The sequence below is a fragment of the Numenius arquata genome, chromosome 6 (assembly GCF_964106895.1).
Source record: "Numenius arquata chromosome 6, bNumArq3.hap1.1, whole genome shotgun sequence".
Classification (NCBI taxonomy): Eukaryota; Metazoa; Chordata; class Aves; order Charadriiformes; family Scolopacidae; genus Numenius; species Numenius arquata.
Window position 1 is genome coordinate 38,542,614 of NC_133581.1, and position 17,777 is coordinate 38,560,390.

Here is a 17,777-nt window from a genome sequence, read left to right on the forward strand (position 1 = left end):
GGTTATTACCCCCATTTCAGCCGCCAGGAACTGAAAAATCAAGGTATGTCTTACTGCCTCTCAGAAAGTTTCTTGCAGATCTCTCTGCTCCAGGCGTGGGAGGTCATGATGCTTTCCCAGGGAGAGTGAAATCCCGCTCCCTGTATCTCGTACAGGTAGTTTGGCAGTGTTAGAGTGATAAAAGTACGTGCAACGGACCCGAATCCTTACCGGCATACGTGAGAGAAACTGTTAAAATCATTGCAGCCACAGATGTTCACATCAGTCAGTTTGCCTTTAGTTTGTCAGTAAAACATGCAGATCTTTGCTCTTAAAAATGTTTTGAGTTTTCTGCCCCGGCTCAGTGCTGAGGACCACGTTAACCCCGGTTTAACAGGTTGCATTTCTTCCTAGGGAACCGAATGCACACGCTGGGGATGGGGAGGTTTTGTGCGGTGGCTTTTCTGGAAGGCACGTGCCATAAACCTGCAGCAAAGAGTTAACAGCACCGGGGGCTAATTGGCAGGACCTTGGCAGATTTCAGCAGGTCAGACCTGAAGAAGCTTTTGTGACCAAGTCCCCAAGGGGACAGCACAGAAATCGTGCGCTGAGGGTTCTGTGGGGTTTTTTTTTTTGTTTGTTTTAAAAAATAGTTAGCTGCTGTTGACTTTAGTGGAAAAAGTGTAAAAAAGGATATTTGCTGCTTAATGCAGAATGTTTTAACTTTTCAGAAGGTAGTTCTCACTCCTCTTCCCCATCTGGTCCAGAGCTGGCCACTTTCACGATGGGCTTTTTTTGCAGCTGAGGACACGAGAGCGCAGCAAAGGTGACATCTCTGAGACGGTGGAAGAGCTACGCAAAAGAGCCCTGTCACTGGCCACAGCCCAAATTGTCACCGTTAGGGTCCGGTTAAGTTCTAGACCTTTTTAAAAAAGAAAACCTGGGATGAAGGTGTTCGGTTAACCCTTTGGAAGTGGGAGGGGAGTTTGGCTAGAGAATAGTCTGGACAAATATATCATCACCTGCCCCGAAAGGGCTAATAAAGGGTAAAATCACCGTTTCCGGGGGTCGTAAATACCTGTGGAGCAAGTGCTTTTTTTAAAGGAGACTAACTTTTTTCATACCTTGCAATAGTTACCTCCCGTGTATAAAGCACCTTTTCTAGTTTAGATAATTGTCTTTATTAATGATTAATGAGCTCACAATTTGAACTTGCTTTCTTTGCGATGTCAGAAATATTCAAAATCAGCGGAATAGCACTAATTTCTATTTATTGGTAATGCATTCTGTTATTTTTTTAGAAGTTAAAAATAGGACAGCTTACGAATTACATTTTAAATAAGTTTCACATCTTGTCTAAAAAAAAAAAAGTTTGTTACATGTATGTGACTGAAAGTTTAGATATCCTGTTTTAATTTAGTGAGACAGGTTTGGGCTCAAAGAAGGGCAATTCTGAACATAAATGTTATCAAAGCTTTATTTTTGGCAGCAGCTTTGCAAAACGACACGAGGTGTAGTCTCCTACACTTCATGTAGTTTCAAGCTCTTGCTCTGCTGAAAGTGCTCCCGATTTCCTTGGATCAGGCCCCTTAACTATCTCTGTCACCTCGAAGGGAGCCCTCGGTCCCTCTCCATAACAAAAACCTCGTTAACCCTTCCCTGCCCGGCACCTTCTCAGAGACTTCCTTTGATTCCCGCGATCCAAAGAGCCAGCAGTGCAAAGCTATGCTGCTCCGTTCGGTGAGTCATTGCCGGACCATCCTGATTTAACTCCTTTTTTTTTTCTTTTTGGAGAAAGTAAAGGAGTTTTCAGCACTTCTACCTCTCCCCTCCCCGTTCAACGCTTTCTGTATTTGCTGGGAAAATTTCTTGCCAGTTTGCTTCTTTTTGGGGGGGAGTGGGGAAGCCTACGTCTTAACAGCGTATAGACCAGAGGCATCAAGGTCACAGGTAAAACAGATGGAACTACTAATTTTTCACAACTATCTGCTAGCCAGAGCGTGCAGCAGGAAGCCCTCATCCTGACTAGCCCTCCGTGCCTCTCCGTTGCCCTCTCTGTTTGACACCTGCAGGTTTGGGGGTTGGAAGATGACTTTCAGCCCTGCTTTTGGTGGTGCTCCGGACCCGTATGCCTGGGACCCCGCAGGGCTGGGGAGGGGGTCACCGGTCTCCTGGTGTCCTGCTCTGCACCATGCTCTCCGTCTTGGCTTCAAAGCCATTTTCACACGAGGCTTAACTGCACTGCTCACTGAAGGAGTTTCTAAATCCTAGGGGCTAAATCTAAACAAGGATTTCCACAATGACTTTGTTGTGTTAAAATAGTTTCTACAAACATCAGAGCTAAAGATGCTTTCTGCTCCTGGCTGGAAAAAAAAAGTAAGGAATCTCTGCTGGCTACTTGGAGACTAAATCCTACAACCTCTGGTGAATATTCATGCATATTCATGAAAATAATCTCAAGGAATTCAATAGGAATATTTCTGTGGATGAGGATTATTCCTGGGAGGGCAGGTTAGAGTAATACAGCCCCGGTAGAACCTCCAAGTTGATAATGCTGCAGTGCTTCCTCTCAGAGTACCTGCCTTTTAGAGCTAAGTTTTGAAAGCAGTAAATCAAAAGTAAAAGTTAAAACTTGTGACCAAATGCAGCGTGCAGCAAACAACATTAAGTATTTCAAATGAATTAAAAAAAAAAAAAAAAGTAATCAAAAAAGGCCTTTAGCTGTAGTTTAGTTTGAATTTCTTTTCTCGGACATTTGGGATCTGCTATAATCAGTTCTACAAAAATTAAAATCTTCCAGACAAGCAGCTTGAATCTTTAACTAAATAAACAAAATGTTACAAAGTGCTGGAGTTCTTAAAGGAAAGAAACTGGTGATAGGATTTGTAACAATAATTTGAAAAATTTAACTTGGAAACCAGCTTTTTCTTCCAGAGGGAGGGAGGATCAGAAGTAGCCAGGACATTCAGAAAAGGTAACTATATAAGCTTTCAAAGCTGCTTTGATAACATACTCTCTACCACAAACATTATTTTCACATAATCATAAAACCCATATTTTTGATGTTAAGAGAAATTTCATATAGGTCTTTTGAGCTCTGTAGTTAACTTAGGCAAAATACCTCCTGCCTTTAAATGTACTGCCTGAAATTACTTTTGTCTGGCAAAAAAAAAAAGGGGGGGGGGAGTTTGGGCTTTATTTAGCCTTTGTTTGTATATATTATATATTGTGAAAGATTGACATACAGGTCCTCTTAATTATCTAGAATTCAGACTTGAAGGAAATTAAAAATTAGACTAGATGAAAATTTAGGGAAAACTCTATAGGACTAGGGCCATCAGCCATGTAATTTCAGTGGGCAGCTTTATTTTTTTTAAGTGAATATTTATACTAAATGGCATCCAGTTGAAAAATCATTTTCAGGGAAGATATTTTCTTATATTATATTCTGGGAAGTTAGGCTCATAATAGCCAAAGTACTACGCAGCATGCAGCTAAATATAAAACAAAGTAAGCTCGGTTATCTAATATAGATATAAATATAAGTATTTGTGAAATCTTTTTTACAGCAAGGGTGGGGTGTTTTGTACCTTAATATACAGAGGAAAAAGCTGAAGTGGGGATGTTACATCCTTTAGCCAAAATACCAGCTAAATAATTTTTTTTCCTTTTGCTGGATTTATTTCCTATGAGTACTAAGGAATATTTAAATTATCAAATATGTCCAAAGGGTAAGCATACCTAATTGTTAGCAAATTCATATGGTAAAAGTTAGGAGACGGTTGGATTTTAAATTCCTGTGGACTGATCCTGCTCTCCTGAAATCAGTGGTAAAATTCCCTTTGGCTTCAAAGGGAGCTGAATTTCATGTCAGCTTTTTAAATACAATTTGTTAAGTCTTTAGTATTTTGCTAAAGGATAAAAATTCACTATTTCTTTAGTATCAAAGTAACAAAAATTTTAGATTAAAGTCTAAGCAAACAGGAGGAGCAAATGCCGTAAAAAAAGTTTTTAGGTGGTTGCTATTATTAGCCTATCAGCTGATAATTTGATAAAAATAATTCAGTCTTATTTATCTACTGTTTTTCAGTGGTTTGTAAGACTTAGATGTTTTACATTCTCAATTTAACATATATAGGATCTGAAACAAATAAAGCCCTGCCCTTGCAGAATATAGGCAGGAATATATTTTAGCAATTAGAACAATTATATCTAGCTGCTGAAGCTAAAACTTAGTTATTTAAGTGTTGACATTTTCATGTTAGCAATAGAAAATAAAGCAGAGAGATCTTTGCATCCAGAAATAACTTCTTCTAATAAAATACAGAAATTTGGTCTTTCAGACATTCCAAAAAAAAAAATCTTTCTTTGTATTTGGGAGTTTAAATTTGTAGTTTAGCAAATACATTGTTTAAATAGCAGGCAGAGACAACCTTCAAAGAGGGGTAATTTGTAGTATTAAAACTTACCATTTGTACAAAGAGAAAATGTTTTGAAAATGGCAAACAAAAAACAGAAGTCAGTTTGGGGTTCATTGCTATCCTATGGATTCCTATAGTTCATACTAATTTATATATGACTTAAAGACTAAGATATTAGAACCATTGCTCATCCTTACTGAACGTATTTCTGTTAAAAAAGTTATGGTTTTTCCTGTTTTTCAAAAATTGCTTTTGACTTTTCTACAGAGAAGCCAAAAAAAAAAAAAAAAGTAAAAATTCGATCATAATTCACAAATGCTCCTTCTCTTGAAGCATATATTTTTTTTTACTTTGAAATTCCTAATAGGAAATTATTTGAACAGTTTTTTAACATGAATTTATGTAAGAAGCTTTTTGAAAGTTCTAACATGATCTTGCTTATAACTGACTGCAGCTAGAATACAGCCCTTTTTCCAATTGAATACTGTACATAATAATTAACAAAACATGTGGATGTAGATACAGTTACAATTATTAGGAACATTAATTTGCATGGTTGAATCTTAGTGAGGGGTTTGTTCTTTCTTAAGGCTTTTAAGCAGTTAGCAATGAAAATAAATGGAGATTTAAAAAAAAAAAAACTCTTTCAAATCTTCCTTAAAAACTTCAAAACTGTTTCTAAACCTTGAAATGTGGTTTGGTATATTTTTCCCTATTCTGTATAGGTTATTTATAAAATCTTCTTACGATAGAAGATTGCTATTTTTAGATAGTTCATATCTCATTAAACCAACTGAGCAGACAGGCTTACGTCGTACTTGTTTGTAAGTTTAATTGAGACTTATTTAATAGAACAATGAGCTATATAAATATTTTACATGAAGTTGTATCCAAATAAAAGCAGATGTAATAATTACTATATGTCAGCAGTCCCATATTGATCATGTCTCTGGAAGTTATTTTTTCAGTTTCTACTTGATATTTTTGGAGGTTTTTTTCCTTTTATGGCTTCCAGAAAAATAAACACAATATCCCTGTTGTTTTTGAAATTTATAATAAGGAATAAATACTGATTTTTGTTTTGACATCGAAAGAAATTACTGACAGGAGGAGATATACATCAGTTTTGCAGGAGTAACTTTATGCAACTGATGTTTTAAAATCCTTGAAGTAAGGGAAGGAGTTTAGAAGAACAAAAGCAAACAAATTCCCCCCCCACCATATTTGAATAAAAATGTTTTTAAATGTCTGCTGCAATTTTTTTGAGAGGGGAAAACAGCTTTCTGGCTTCGGTAAGGTATCCAAGTTCAAAGAATACCATTAAAACTCATGATGAGAGTTCTGCCACAGAACTTAGCTTTTCAAAACACTGCTCAGCTCCTTAAATTTAATTGAAACTACATTAAAAAAAATTATGTTTTCATGTACTAAGTAAACCTAAAGGTTTAACTTGGAAAAGAATAACTGCATCTGTCTGATCGAGGGAGACGTGAACACCACAAAAGTGATTTTTCTCGAGGAAAAGAATTATCTCCACGTAATTTTTAAATCAGTGGGCAGCTGTTTATGGCCGTATTAGTGCTGTGATCAGTCCAACGAGGGAGACTTTACGAACTGAAGGGAGGGCAGGTAGAGTAGGATCTGAAGTGGGAGCGAGCTCGGGGTCGCCTCAACGGAGCGGCAGCGCATAAATATAAATATCAGGAACAAAGTCCAGCTTCTTTTGACTACAGTTTCCACTGAAAAACTAACTTAAATTTGAGTTTAATAATTGCATCTGCTTCAGTGAAATCACGTGCTTTTAAAAGAGGTATTAATAAGCTTAAATATGATTATGTTGCTAAATATTTCAGTAATTAGAAAGTGAGCTCTTTAAGCCTAGTGTAAGCCCAATATGGGAAACAGAATTGATGTATTAGTAATATGCTTCATTCTTGATTTATTAATGAACCATTTTAGAGACGAATAGTAAATTCTCCAGAATAAATTGACAAATGCATACCTCTGTTACTTTTTTTTTTCTTTTTTTTTTTTTTGAAAATGTTTTGTTCTCCTGGCACAAAAATTATGTATTCTTTTGGCCCTCTAGAAATAATGCCAAAGGTGCTGAAAGGGTCAAACATGTTACCGGTTTGTTTTAAGTCACAAGAAAAGTTTTCCAAGATTTTTATAATTCACCTTAAAACAAGGCAGATGTGGCAGACGGTTCAAAGTAAGCCATTCATTTAAAAATTCATTAAAAATTTAGCTAAAAGTTATCATTACGGTAAAACATTGTTATGGAATTTGATATGAATTTCTTCTGTAGGATACTGTAAATCTAAGGCAAAGTCCTACAGTCCAAATCCCTACTGATGATAGTATCAGATTAGGCAAGGCAGATGCTGCAGGGTTTGGAATGCAGTATCCTGGTTTGTGGCTGTAATCTTAGAACCAGAGCAGTATTTGGATTAGAGGTTCAAATTTTAATACTTTTTTTCTACTACAGCTCTCTAAATTTCTATTATATTTACTAATACGAGTACTTTTGCCACAGTCCTCATTGTTAATGTATTTCAGAGAAGAAGACCCAATTGCTTGGTCCCTGATCTCTAAAAAATCCATCCTGTCAGGATGAGAATTAATTAATATAGCTTTAATTAACTTTTAACTTTTCCCTTTCCTTTTTTCTCCCTGGTTAATTTGGGAGAGGGGAAAAACAGGACTCGCATTAGTATCATTTCCCAACTCACATCAAATCCTGTGTTTCTATAAGACAAATTCATGGGGTAATAATGGCATGCTGCTACTAGTATGCATTTTTAAACCTAAAATATAGCACCAGTTAAATTTATTTCACTGAAAAAAAAAAAAAATCCATTTAATTCACCTCAATGTTTACCAGAGGTTGCAAATAGTGATTTTAGTTACTAACTCTTAATTGTCATTGTACTTACGGTTTAGAATGCTATTTAAATAACTAGGCCTCACCATTCAAACCGTCTTCGCCACTGTTCTAATAATGTTATAATAAAATATCTTCCCCGCTGTTCTGTTATAATAACCCGGCGGATCTGTATTTCCTGACGTAGGGGTCCGAAAGGGCGCTGTGTGCAGCAGGGTGTCTAATGGGGGTCGGAAGGAAAGCAACCAGAGTACAAGGAGATCTGGATTTAGGGTGGGTTAACGCCAAACAACTTTGTAAATTGCCCAGCTGAAGAGAGACGGAAAATTTCAGCTCCTGTAAAATCATAGGTGCGAAGGTACAGAATTCTATAGGCTGCCTGTTGTACCTAAGTCCAGCCGGAAGCTTGTCCGTCAGTCGTTGTCCCGCAGCCCGACCCCACGCCGAGAGGGGGTTCGGGATTGAGGTGCTCCATGAGTTGGATGTCCAGGCTGAGCTTCTTGGGCTGCATTCTAGCGGAGCATGTTTGGATCAGGTTGTATTTATCAGAATATTTCTGCGTGTGCCGTTCTATATTTATGGGTTGGGCTTTGTAATTATTCTGCCTGCATGCTTAGATGGAACCGAAGCTTTGGAGCCACTATTTTTTTTTTTTTTTTCCCAAAGAAAAATATTGTTATGTAGAACGGGCTCCATATATTATTCCTTTCCCGTATGAGATGGGAATTAACATGAAGCTAGAAGGTATTAATGGCTGCCTTTAACAACTGTTAAAAAGCAGGTGGGTGCTGATAGATTCACTTGCCGTCTGTGGGGGCTCCACATGTGCCTCGTTTTCCAAATTTAATGAAAATTAATTGTTGGTTCCCCCCCCCCCCCCCCCGTATAAGAAGGTAATTCTCTGGCATTTCAGAGTTCACTGCTTGCCCACAGACATGCATCAGTAGCGTAGGATGGGTCGTGTTCTTCAGCTTCGTGGTATGTGAGCGGTATGTGAGCTCTGAGGGTTCGAAAGGGGGAAAAAAAAATCTTCAGGAGGTTGTGTCAATTAATAGTGTTCTTCCCCGTGTTAAGTTTATTTGAGAAGGGTGAGGGTGAAGTTTGAATTAAGTCTGCTTGAACCTTCTCTTCTGTTTGACTTTATACTCTGGCAGTGAGCTGGGTCCCTTCACAAAACACAGTAAGACCAGCTTCGATGCCATTATTGTGAGAGACGCACAACCTGAGCAGAAATATCTATATGATATTTCTTAACCTATATGAGGTGGCCACTTCCTACTGCTTTGATCCAGAATAAGCACTTGGGCCCACAACCACTGTTTACAGATAGGTCTGTAATTAATTGACAACGTGTGGATAAATATCAGGCCCAGATTTTCTTCTTCTGTGCCCTTACCTCATTTCTGATTGTTTTAACTGTGTTTGGGCAGCTGGAGAAGACTAGGTTGCTCTTAGCCGTGACTAAAAGTCCTACAGTATTTAGGTAAATAATGTAAACCTTCTTATGAAATGTTCAACCGTTAATATTGAGGGGCTGCAAAATCATGTGGGACAGTAAGAAATGTCCACGGGAAAGATTGACAGGGCCTCATTTTTCATAAAAATCTGTAGGATTGTTGGTGTAGTTTGTATAAAGCACTTTTTTTTACTTTAACTTTTTTTTTTTTGGTGGGAAAAGATCAAAGTCACACCCAGAATATTTCTGAAACCAGAATGCTTCGTTTTCTTTTTTTTCTTTTTTTTTTTTTTTTTTTTTTTCCTGGAATTCTGTTGGTTTATGTTTCGTTCCATTTAAATTGTTGTGGAATTAACAACACACATGTTAGGGGCCTTCCGACAGCGCAGCACTCGACTTGGTGGGTGCTAAGGGAGTGTGCTTCGCTGTTTGGGAACAGCTGGACTCGGTGCCCGGGAAAGGGGGTGGCTGTACCGTACGTCCCGGTTTAGTTGGACATGGGCTTGGTTGACAACCTGTGAATATGCCTTCTTGAGGACTAGACACCGAATGTTTGCGGATGGTCCTCCTGAGGATAAAAATGGTCATAAAAATGGATGTTTCGGTCATCCTCTGTTAGTAGATGGTTTCTGACCTTCGTTATGATACAAAACAAAAATTTCTAGCCAACCTTTTTGGACCAGAGGTGTTATTTATTATGCGAGCTTGTTAAGAGAGCAGGAGAAATAAGGGGTATTTTATCTTTTGCAAGCAGTTTTAATTTAATACGGTGAGTTGAATGTATGCCATTTGCCTAGGTGCCCTGGAATGTCAAATAAAATGTAGAAATAAGTAAAATGTATTATTGTAGGCGAAACGGCATACCATCTCCCCCAAGACACAGTTGGGGAAGGACCTTGGGAGTGTACAGAACTGGTCTGAAGCGCAAGAAAATAGATGGACTGATTGGCAATAAGTTGTTTTCCTAGCTGAAGCGCTTCAGAAAAAGCAGAGGGAAATAGAGCAAGCTCATCAGCTGTCTCCTCATGAGCCGAAATAAATGACAGGTACCAAGGTCACTATACGTTTTGAGACGATCCGAGCCCGCGGGATTTTTAGACGTGCTGAGTACTTCTTCCAGTAGTGCGACAGGCAGTGTGTGGTTCCTTCCCATCCCTCCCACTACTAACTCATTCAGAAGGACTAGTGCTTTTGGACTCTGAGAATCATGCCCTGCTTGGGAATTGTAGAAGGGTACTGAATACAGGGCAAAAAAGTAGCCGCTAAATGAAGCGCTGTTAATTGATCAAGTCTGATAAATCTTCCGTCGCTCAGCCCATCACTAGGAAAAGTTTTGTGTTGTGGTTTTTTTTTTTTTTAATTTCTTAGGGACCAAATGCTCCGTGCCAGTGGTGTGGTTCCTTTTCCCATTAGCAGGCAGTACGAGGACTTCCTTCTTTTGCCACCTACTGTATGTAATGTCATTATGTCCATTAGTGCAGTGTTTATCAAACTTCCTGGGTCTGGGACCTCCTTTTGATTCACCTCTCTCCCTGTTACTGTCTTGAGAGCTTGTCTTTTTTGACGATAGAGACTTAAGGCTCTGTAATCGCTGTCTGAAAACTCGCTCCCTTTTTCAGGGAGACTGGACTCGCTGCCGGCAAGCCAAGGTAGTTAAGAGCCTAGTGGCTGCCCTGTGTGCAGGAACTTCTCGGTCCCCTGCTGTCAAAAATTGAGCTACTGCTGACGAATTTGGGGGTTTTTTTTCTAACACTGTGAATATCGTTATGTCCTTTTGCAACCTGTAGTTTGAGAAATGCTTCTTTAGAAGAGGGTGCAGTTCCTGTCGAGTGAGGAATTCCTTGGCAGCGCAGTTTTAGAAAGCGACGGAAAGTGGGTCTGTTGAACCTGGATGCGTCAGAGGGCTGTTGGCAGTGGCAGGGGACCTACAGGATTCCGTGACAGCACAAAGTCCATCTCTGGTCTTTAGGCTATAGATGATCATCTGTGATCATCTGAGTTACAGCCATCTCTCGTCTTCCTCTTCAAACAAGATCATTCTCAGTAACGGGTATGGGTGATAGGAAGAGCTTTTGATGTTGGCATAGTTGCTTTAAATTTAAGGAAAAAAGGGGAGTATTTTTTCCCCCGTGTTGTGTGTGTATTGTTTTAGTTCTGTTGACCAGCTGGTCTTTAGTTAGAAGTTGGAAAAAATTGTCCCGGAAATCTATGGGCCGGGTGACATTTGTAATACCCGTGGTGTAATATTCACGGTCTCTCTTGTCAACCCCCTTGTGCAAACACCGAGATGTTGTTGGTTCCTGGGCACAAGCAGTGGTCCTCGGCGCGACTGGGATGCTCTCCACGGATGCCCATCCCCAGCAGCTGGTCCAGCCATTGCTGTGCTCGTCTTGGGCTGCCCCGTTGGGTTAGGATCAGGGCAGTGCTTAGGAGATCAGGAAAGATGGCTCGAGCCTGGTGTGTTTGAGAGTGATAAAAGAGGTGAAAAGTCAGGAGTCCCAGGCCGTGCTCTCTACACCCATCACAGGCACTGTTTGACCCCTTCACATCTCCATTCCTCAGTTTAACCTACCTGTCATGACAGTTACTCTCCGCTGCAATTATTATTAATCACGTGACTATTACATAGCACCAGGGGTTATGCCCGATGCCTCCCAAAACCAAATACATTAATGAGTAGTTGTTAATAGTTGCTCCCCTCCTCGTTTCCAGATGGGGAAAAGAAAGAAAGGAGCGGGCTGCCCCTGCGATACCCTATTGCGCTGCAGCGGGACCTGTCAGGAGAGGGCTGCAGAGCACTGGGAACCCCAAAGAGGGGCTGCAGAGCCCTTGGAGGCTGCTGGCGTGGGGAGTTCCCTGCTTTGCACTTCAGGAATTGGTCTAACGTGAAGTATCTTGGAAAGAACAGCAGCCCTCTTTCCATCGTCCCTCCCGTGTAACTGCCTCCTGCCCCTTTGCCACTCCTGATACTTGACAGGGTTCACGGATGATACTCGCTGTGAGGCTTTTCTCCTTAATATCAGAAGAAGGCAGGAGATAAATAGCAATCACACAGTTAAAATTATCTCGTTAGAGTAACGCAGGCATGTATGGTAAATATTTATAGAAAAGCCGGGTAAAATACAGGACAGAGCGCTGCAGAAGGAAATAATTTCTAGGAGTGAGCCAAGAGCTGCATTTAATACCAAGCCTAAGTCAGAAAACGTGGCCTTTAGAGGAACCATTTTGAAACAGGCCATTGTATTTCCCTGTAATTATTTCCGTCGTTGGTAACGATCCACCAGTATTAATTGATGGATAATTGTTGATTTCACGAGTGTCGTGAGCCTGTGAAAGTCAGTGTTGTCATCATCGTGCTTTCCAGTGGACAGAGTTTTCTGTCGCCCAGGGGATCACAGTGGTCCCTCTTGGTGTGGCACCGAAGGGCCCCAAGGTGCGCTTGACCTCGGCGAGTGAATAACCCCCCTGAACAGGGGGTACAGTTGTACCCTTGAAATTCAGTGTGTGTGCGAGTCTGGGGTTGAATTGGCCTGGGAAACACAGAAGATGTCTTCTGGGGAAAGGAGGGGAGAGGTGGAGGTGGAGAAGGAAAGTGGAGAGAAATTAATTCTTCGGGAGCACAGTTACTCCTCTGATCATAGAATCATAGAATGGTTAGAGTTGGACGGGACCTTAAAGATCATCCAGTTCCAACCCCCTGCCCTGGGCAGGGACACCTCCCACCAGACCAGGTTGCTCAAAGCCCCATCCAGCCTGGCCTTGAACCCCTCCAGGGATGGGGCAGCCACAGCTTCTCTGGGCAACCTGGGCCAGTGCTTAATGATGTAGTGGCATCCAGGAAAAGAGAAACCGGGAGAAGAGAAACCGGGAAGACTACATAGTGCTGTGGAAGTGCTCGTGTCTAGATGTGTGATGGCATCATATAAAGTCAAATATATGGTACCACGGTCTGCTCCGATCGATAGAAAAGTGTGCGGCTGCGAAACGGATGGGTACACGATCATGGTGCAATTCCCTGTTTTTATTCACGTTTCACACGGTGAAATAAACCGTTCGGGTAAATAAAACAGAGATACAGGTATTCTCCCAGGAGTTGCGTGCGTAAGATTTTAAGATTTAACTTTTGGCATGTAAACAGGAAAATAATAATCTGTAAGCAGGTGGTGACAGATTCTGTGTGTGCTTGTGGGATGCGGAATTTCTGGGAAAGAAGTTGAAAAAGTGAACGTTGCGTGATTCCTGTAAACCCTTCGGTCTTCCGAAGTCTTCCCGTTAAGTCTCGAGGTCTCGGAAACCCCTGCGTCCCCGCAGACAGAAACTGCAGTTTCTTTGCTTTGGTAGCTGGAGGAAGATTTCGTCGTACGTCTGTGCACCTCCCTACGCATGCGTGCGAGGTCACGGCTGCGTTGTGGGTGTCTGTGCCGTAGAGAGGGGAAGGGGATATAGAAGGGAAGATAAGGGTTTTGAAAATGTAAAGGGTTTTGAAAATGTAAAGGGTTTTGAAAATGTAAAGGGTTTTGAAAATGTAAATGGAAGCCTTTCCCTCCCCCCACCCCTCCCTTGCTGTTGATAGTTCTCCTTTCTGAAGGCATTATGGTTTATCCTAGAAAAATGAGGGTGACACAGGTCTGTGCTTTGGAAACGTGGATTATAGAAGGTCCTGGCACAGGACAGTGATGGTTCTGCGTGGGTCGGAGTGTTGCCTATAGCTCGCGCTTGGCACAAGAAGGAGAAATAGTTCTTTGCAGCCGGTGGCAGGGAAATACAGCATTTCCCTCCCCATGCAAACCAAAGTGGGGAGATGTCCTTCTAATTTCCTACAGCCTGTGTCAGGAAGGGTATTTATCACTAATTTAAAAGTGTACAGAAAGGTGAATGCAGGGGCTGGGTTGTTTTTTTTTTTTTCCCTTGAGTTTGCATAGGAAAATAATTGAAGGCAAGCCTTGTAGGTTATAAGGAATATATTGGTCTGCGTATGGCGTTCTTTTGTTACAGATTACAGACCCAGAGGCCTGATCCTGCTGTCAGGGAAGTTAATGGCACATTTCCTATCCATTTCAGGGAAAGAAGGAGCAGACCACAACCTAAACACGTGACAAGTGAAAGCTGCTCCTTTTACAAGGATGCTGCCCATTACATTTAGGCCTCCAAATTATTATTTTTCTGAGCGTCCTGGGAGAGAGATGGACACGAATTGCTCGTGTTATAAGCGTAATGAGGATTGTTTAAAAATGTAAGTGTCATCTTTAACATTGCTGAACAGAAAATATAAAAGATTTTCTCAGTGCATGAAAGTGAAACTGGCTGAGAACAAAAGTGAAACCAACAGGCAACTTTCACTCCTCAGGCTGAGTGAAATGCAGAAAAGTAAATCCTAAACAGGTGATGCCGACCAGTACATTTGAATTTAAAAATTTTCTTTACTTTTATTATTGTAGAAAAGTGTTGCTAGTGATCTTGATAAAGATTTCCCCTAAGATGGGTGTTTTCTCTCGACGGTTTCTCTTTAAAAAGTCAGAACCAGTTTAAAATGTCTTTTTTTTTTCTTTGTGATGGTAAGGGGCATTTCTAGATGTTACCCCCTTTTTCCTTTTTCGTGCTTTGCATCACAGACTTGCAAGTTCCTTTACATTTAGGATGCTGACAGGAGCATGAGCTAGAGCAGCACAGGGCTCACCTTGCTTTACAAAAATATGGGTGACTGTAATCAGCAAGTTCCTAGAGAAGGGGAAAAAAAAAAAAAAGTATCTCTAAAATATATGAAAATGACAGTAGAATGAGTTTAATCTGTAAAACAGTAAAAAAAATGAGAGTGTAGCAAATGGGAGAGAGAGACATTCAGTTCTTCCTGCCTGGTCTAATAGGAGCAGCAGCAGAGAAATACACAGAAAAGTGGGCAAAGACCAAACAAAGCAACAGCAGAGGGTTAAAAAAAAAAGCCTAGGGTGCCACGGAGAAAAAGAGAGGAGGGGGAAAAAGAAAGGGTTTAGATAAGTTACCATTGTGCAAAATGCTTTTCTGGTTCACATTTGTCAATGTCTAGGAAATTGGGTGGAAAAATACACGTGCGGCAATAGTCCGCTAGGATCTAGGCAGTATGAGGAGGGGAAAATATGTAGTAGAGAAGGGTAAAAGATGGAAGAAAAGATTTCAACGCGGGCAGACCCTTTTTTTATTTAAAAAAAAAAAAAAAGGCAGTTTAGTCACAAATGCTACACCCTACAGCACTGAGGCTTTCTGACCATGACTTACATGGATAATGCTTATTAAATGACAAACTGAAACAAGGGCTTTTTTGGAATTGTCGTACACCATCAATTTGTACTCATTATCTTAACTTTTTTTCCCCTCTCGCGTTTGTTTGACAAAAGTATAGAGGGAAAAGGGGCATAAAAATGGTGTAGAGACAGTGATTTTTTAGCTGGTATCTTCCTTGCAGGTGAAGGGAAGAGGCAGAAGTCCCAAAACTCCAGGCCTGCGTTAAATTCTGCAGCATCACAAATGAGTACATAATAACACAGATCACAGAAAAAAAAAAAAACAAAACAAAACCAAACCCCCAAAAAACAGGTAAAGCAAACATCCTATTTATCTGAGAAGGAATTCAGCTTTTAAAACAGGGGAGGGAAAAGTTGCTGTGGGAAGGGATAGCTCGGGACTCTGTCCCTCGTGTAAATGGCTTTAAAACAAACCAAAACAAAATTCGATTTCAATAGATGTAAAAGAAATTATTTTTTTTCTTTTTAAATAGAAGATCGTGCCGTTTGCGGGTGAAATGTTGTTAATGGGGTGGAGCATGCAGCAGTACACAGGCCTCTTAGAACTTAAAGCCAGGTCTGGAGAATGTGGTACTTAAAAGGACCCTGTACGGGGGGTAATTTTTGATGCGTGCCCCTGAGTTCTCAAAAACAATCTTGAGGGCTCTGATTCGAATGTCAATAGAAGTTTTTAAAATGCTTTTCAGACCAAGAGATGCAGAGCCTTGCGAGAGCCAGGTAATTTGAATGGGCAGGAACGGGGCTAAGCATGTAATAACTTCAATCCCTTCTCTCTTAGGGTGCGGGGACCTGGACAGAGGGACGGCCGTCCACGGGACACGAGCATCACTTCCCAGGTAACATACTGTTCCTGATGTCTTTCGGCGTAGAGAGAAAATAACTTTTCCGTTTGGATTTAATAATACCTGATCTTTTGGCCTTTTTCGGGGTGTTTTGTTTTTTTTTTTTTTTTTTTGGAGTTTATTGCCATTGCAGCCAACCCTAAATATTTTGGGGTTTATTTTGCCGGAGGCGAGGAGGTGAAGCCTCGAGAGGAAGTTAGTGCCGGGTCCTTCGGAAGCGCGGTGGGTTGCGGGAGAACAGCAGTGCTGACGGTGGTGAACTGGATTTTCCCAGTAAAAGATGCAAATGAGAGGGTGTTCTAGAAGGCCAGAGGTATTTGCGAGCTGCGGTGCGTGTTTCAGTTCACCTCGTGTTAGAAGAGCAAAGAAATTGGAAGTGGATGCTGTAATTTGTGGTTGGTCAAAGGCAGGGCTTAAAAAAAAAAAATTAAAAAAAAAATCGGTTCTTTCTAATTGTACGTGGCTTTATTGTGTTGACAAATATATTTGACGTGGTAGCAATTAAAAATAGTCTGTTTTGATTAAGTTGAAGGAACGCTACTTGTCTTTAAAGCATGCTGGTTAATTAAGCAAGAGTCAGTAAATGGCATGAAGCTATAGACAGGATGCTTGTTGAGAAAATGCAGTTCCTTGAGGTCAAATTAGTCAATAAGTAGAATTTTTTTTGCTCGGGGCAGAGGCTGTATTTATTTCTGAGGTATTTACTACTTTGTGTAAGCTGATGATACACCAACGGAGAGAGGAGCTGTGTTAAAGTGTGGGACTTGCTGTTGTGTTATGGTACATCACTTGTTCTTTCTGTTGTGAATTGTTGATTCAACTTGGATAATTCAGACGAGAGAGAAATGTAAATTCCATTTACCAAACGGGAGGTTTGTAGCATTTAAAAAAAGAGAAAGATTAAAAATGGTTAGAAGTCTCTAAAATCTCTAATGTTCTTCTGTAGCCTTTTAAAAAGGCAGAAATCCAAATAATAATAATATTTCCACTGACAAAATAATATATTATATCTAAAACCAATATAAACTGTTAGAAGAACTTTGAAATAAACAATACGTGAAGATAGGGAGCTAGGATTTTGCAGTATTTTTCTTCCCTTAGTCTCCCTCCTTTTTGGCAAGGAAAATGGGAAGATTTCTTTTAAATAGAAAAGGAATAAACAAATACGATTGCAATGAAACATTATGCTTGATATTTGGTGAAATTATGTTTTCTTATAAATATTTCGGGTTTTAAATGTGAGTGCTGTGAAGTAGTTCAGATCTCAAAAGTTTGTGGGGAGAAAATGTTTCAGCATCTTGGTTCCTACCTGAGGAATCCATTTTAGAAGTCCATTTTCCCTGTTTGCAAAATACATTTTTTTTATTAGATCTATGTATTTGGGTTAAGACTTACTTAAAATTACTTAATTAGGTTATACTGAAATTCTAAGTAATTTAAAAAGAAGGATTATGGTAATATGACAAAACATAACACTATTTTCATTGAAATCCTTAAAGAAAGCCCTTTTAACATGCCAATTTTAAAATCTATAAATTTGGGGTGTTAAAATAGTACAAAATATAAAAAGGCCGAACTCCTAATGGAATGTATAATCCTGCACCAGTGAGCAGGGATTTTGTAGGTACGTCTGGAAGGTGGGAGGAGGTCATTTACACCTTCAGTTTGGTTTTGAGCATTTCTCTTGCTGTCTTGTCCTTTTTAAGACTTTATTATATATCTGTAAAATCCTTCTAAAATGTTTGTGGTTGATTTGTAGAGAGAAAATGTGGAGAAAGAGGTTAACAGCGTAGGTGCGCTAAACTAGAGGGCAATTGATTGTGTTTTCCCAGGGAATTTGGAAAAACAGACCAAAGTAAAAATTGCCACAGTAAGGAATAAATTCTAAATAATTGTATCAGTGCCATTTGGAATAGC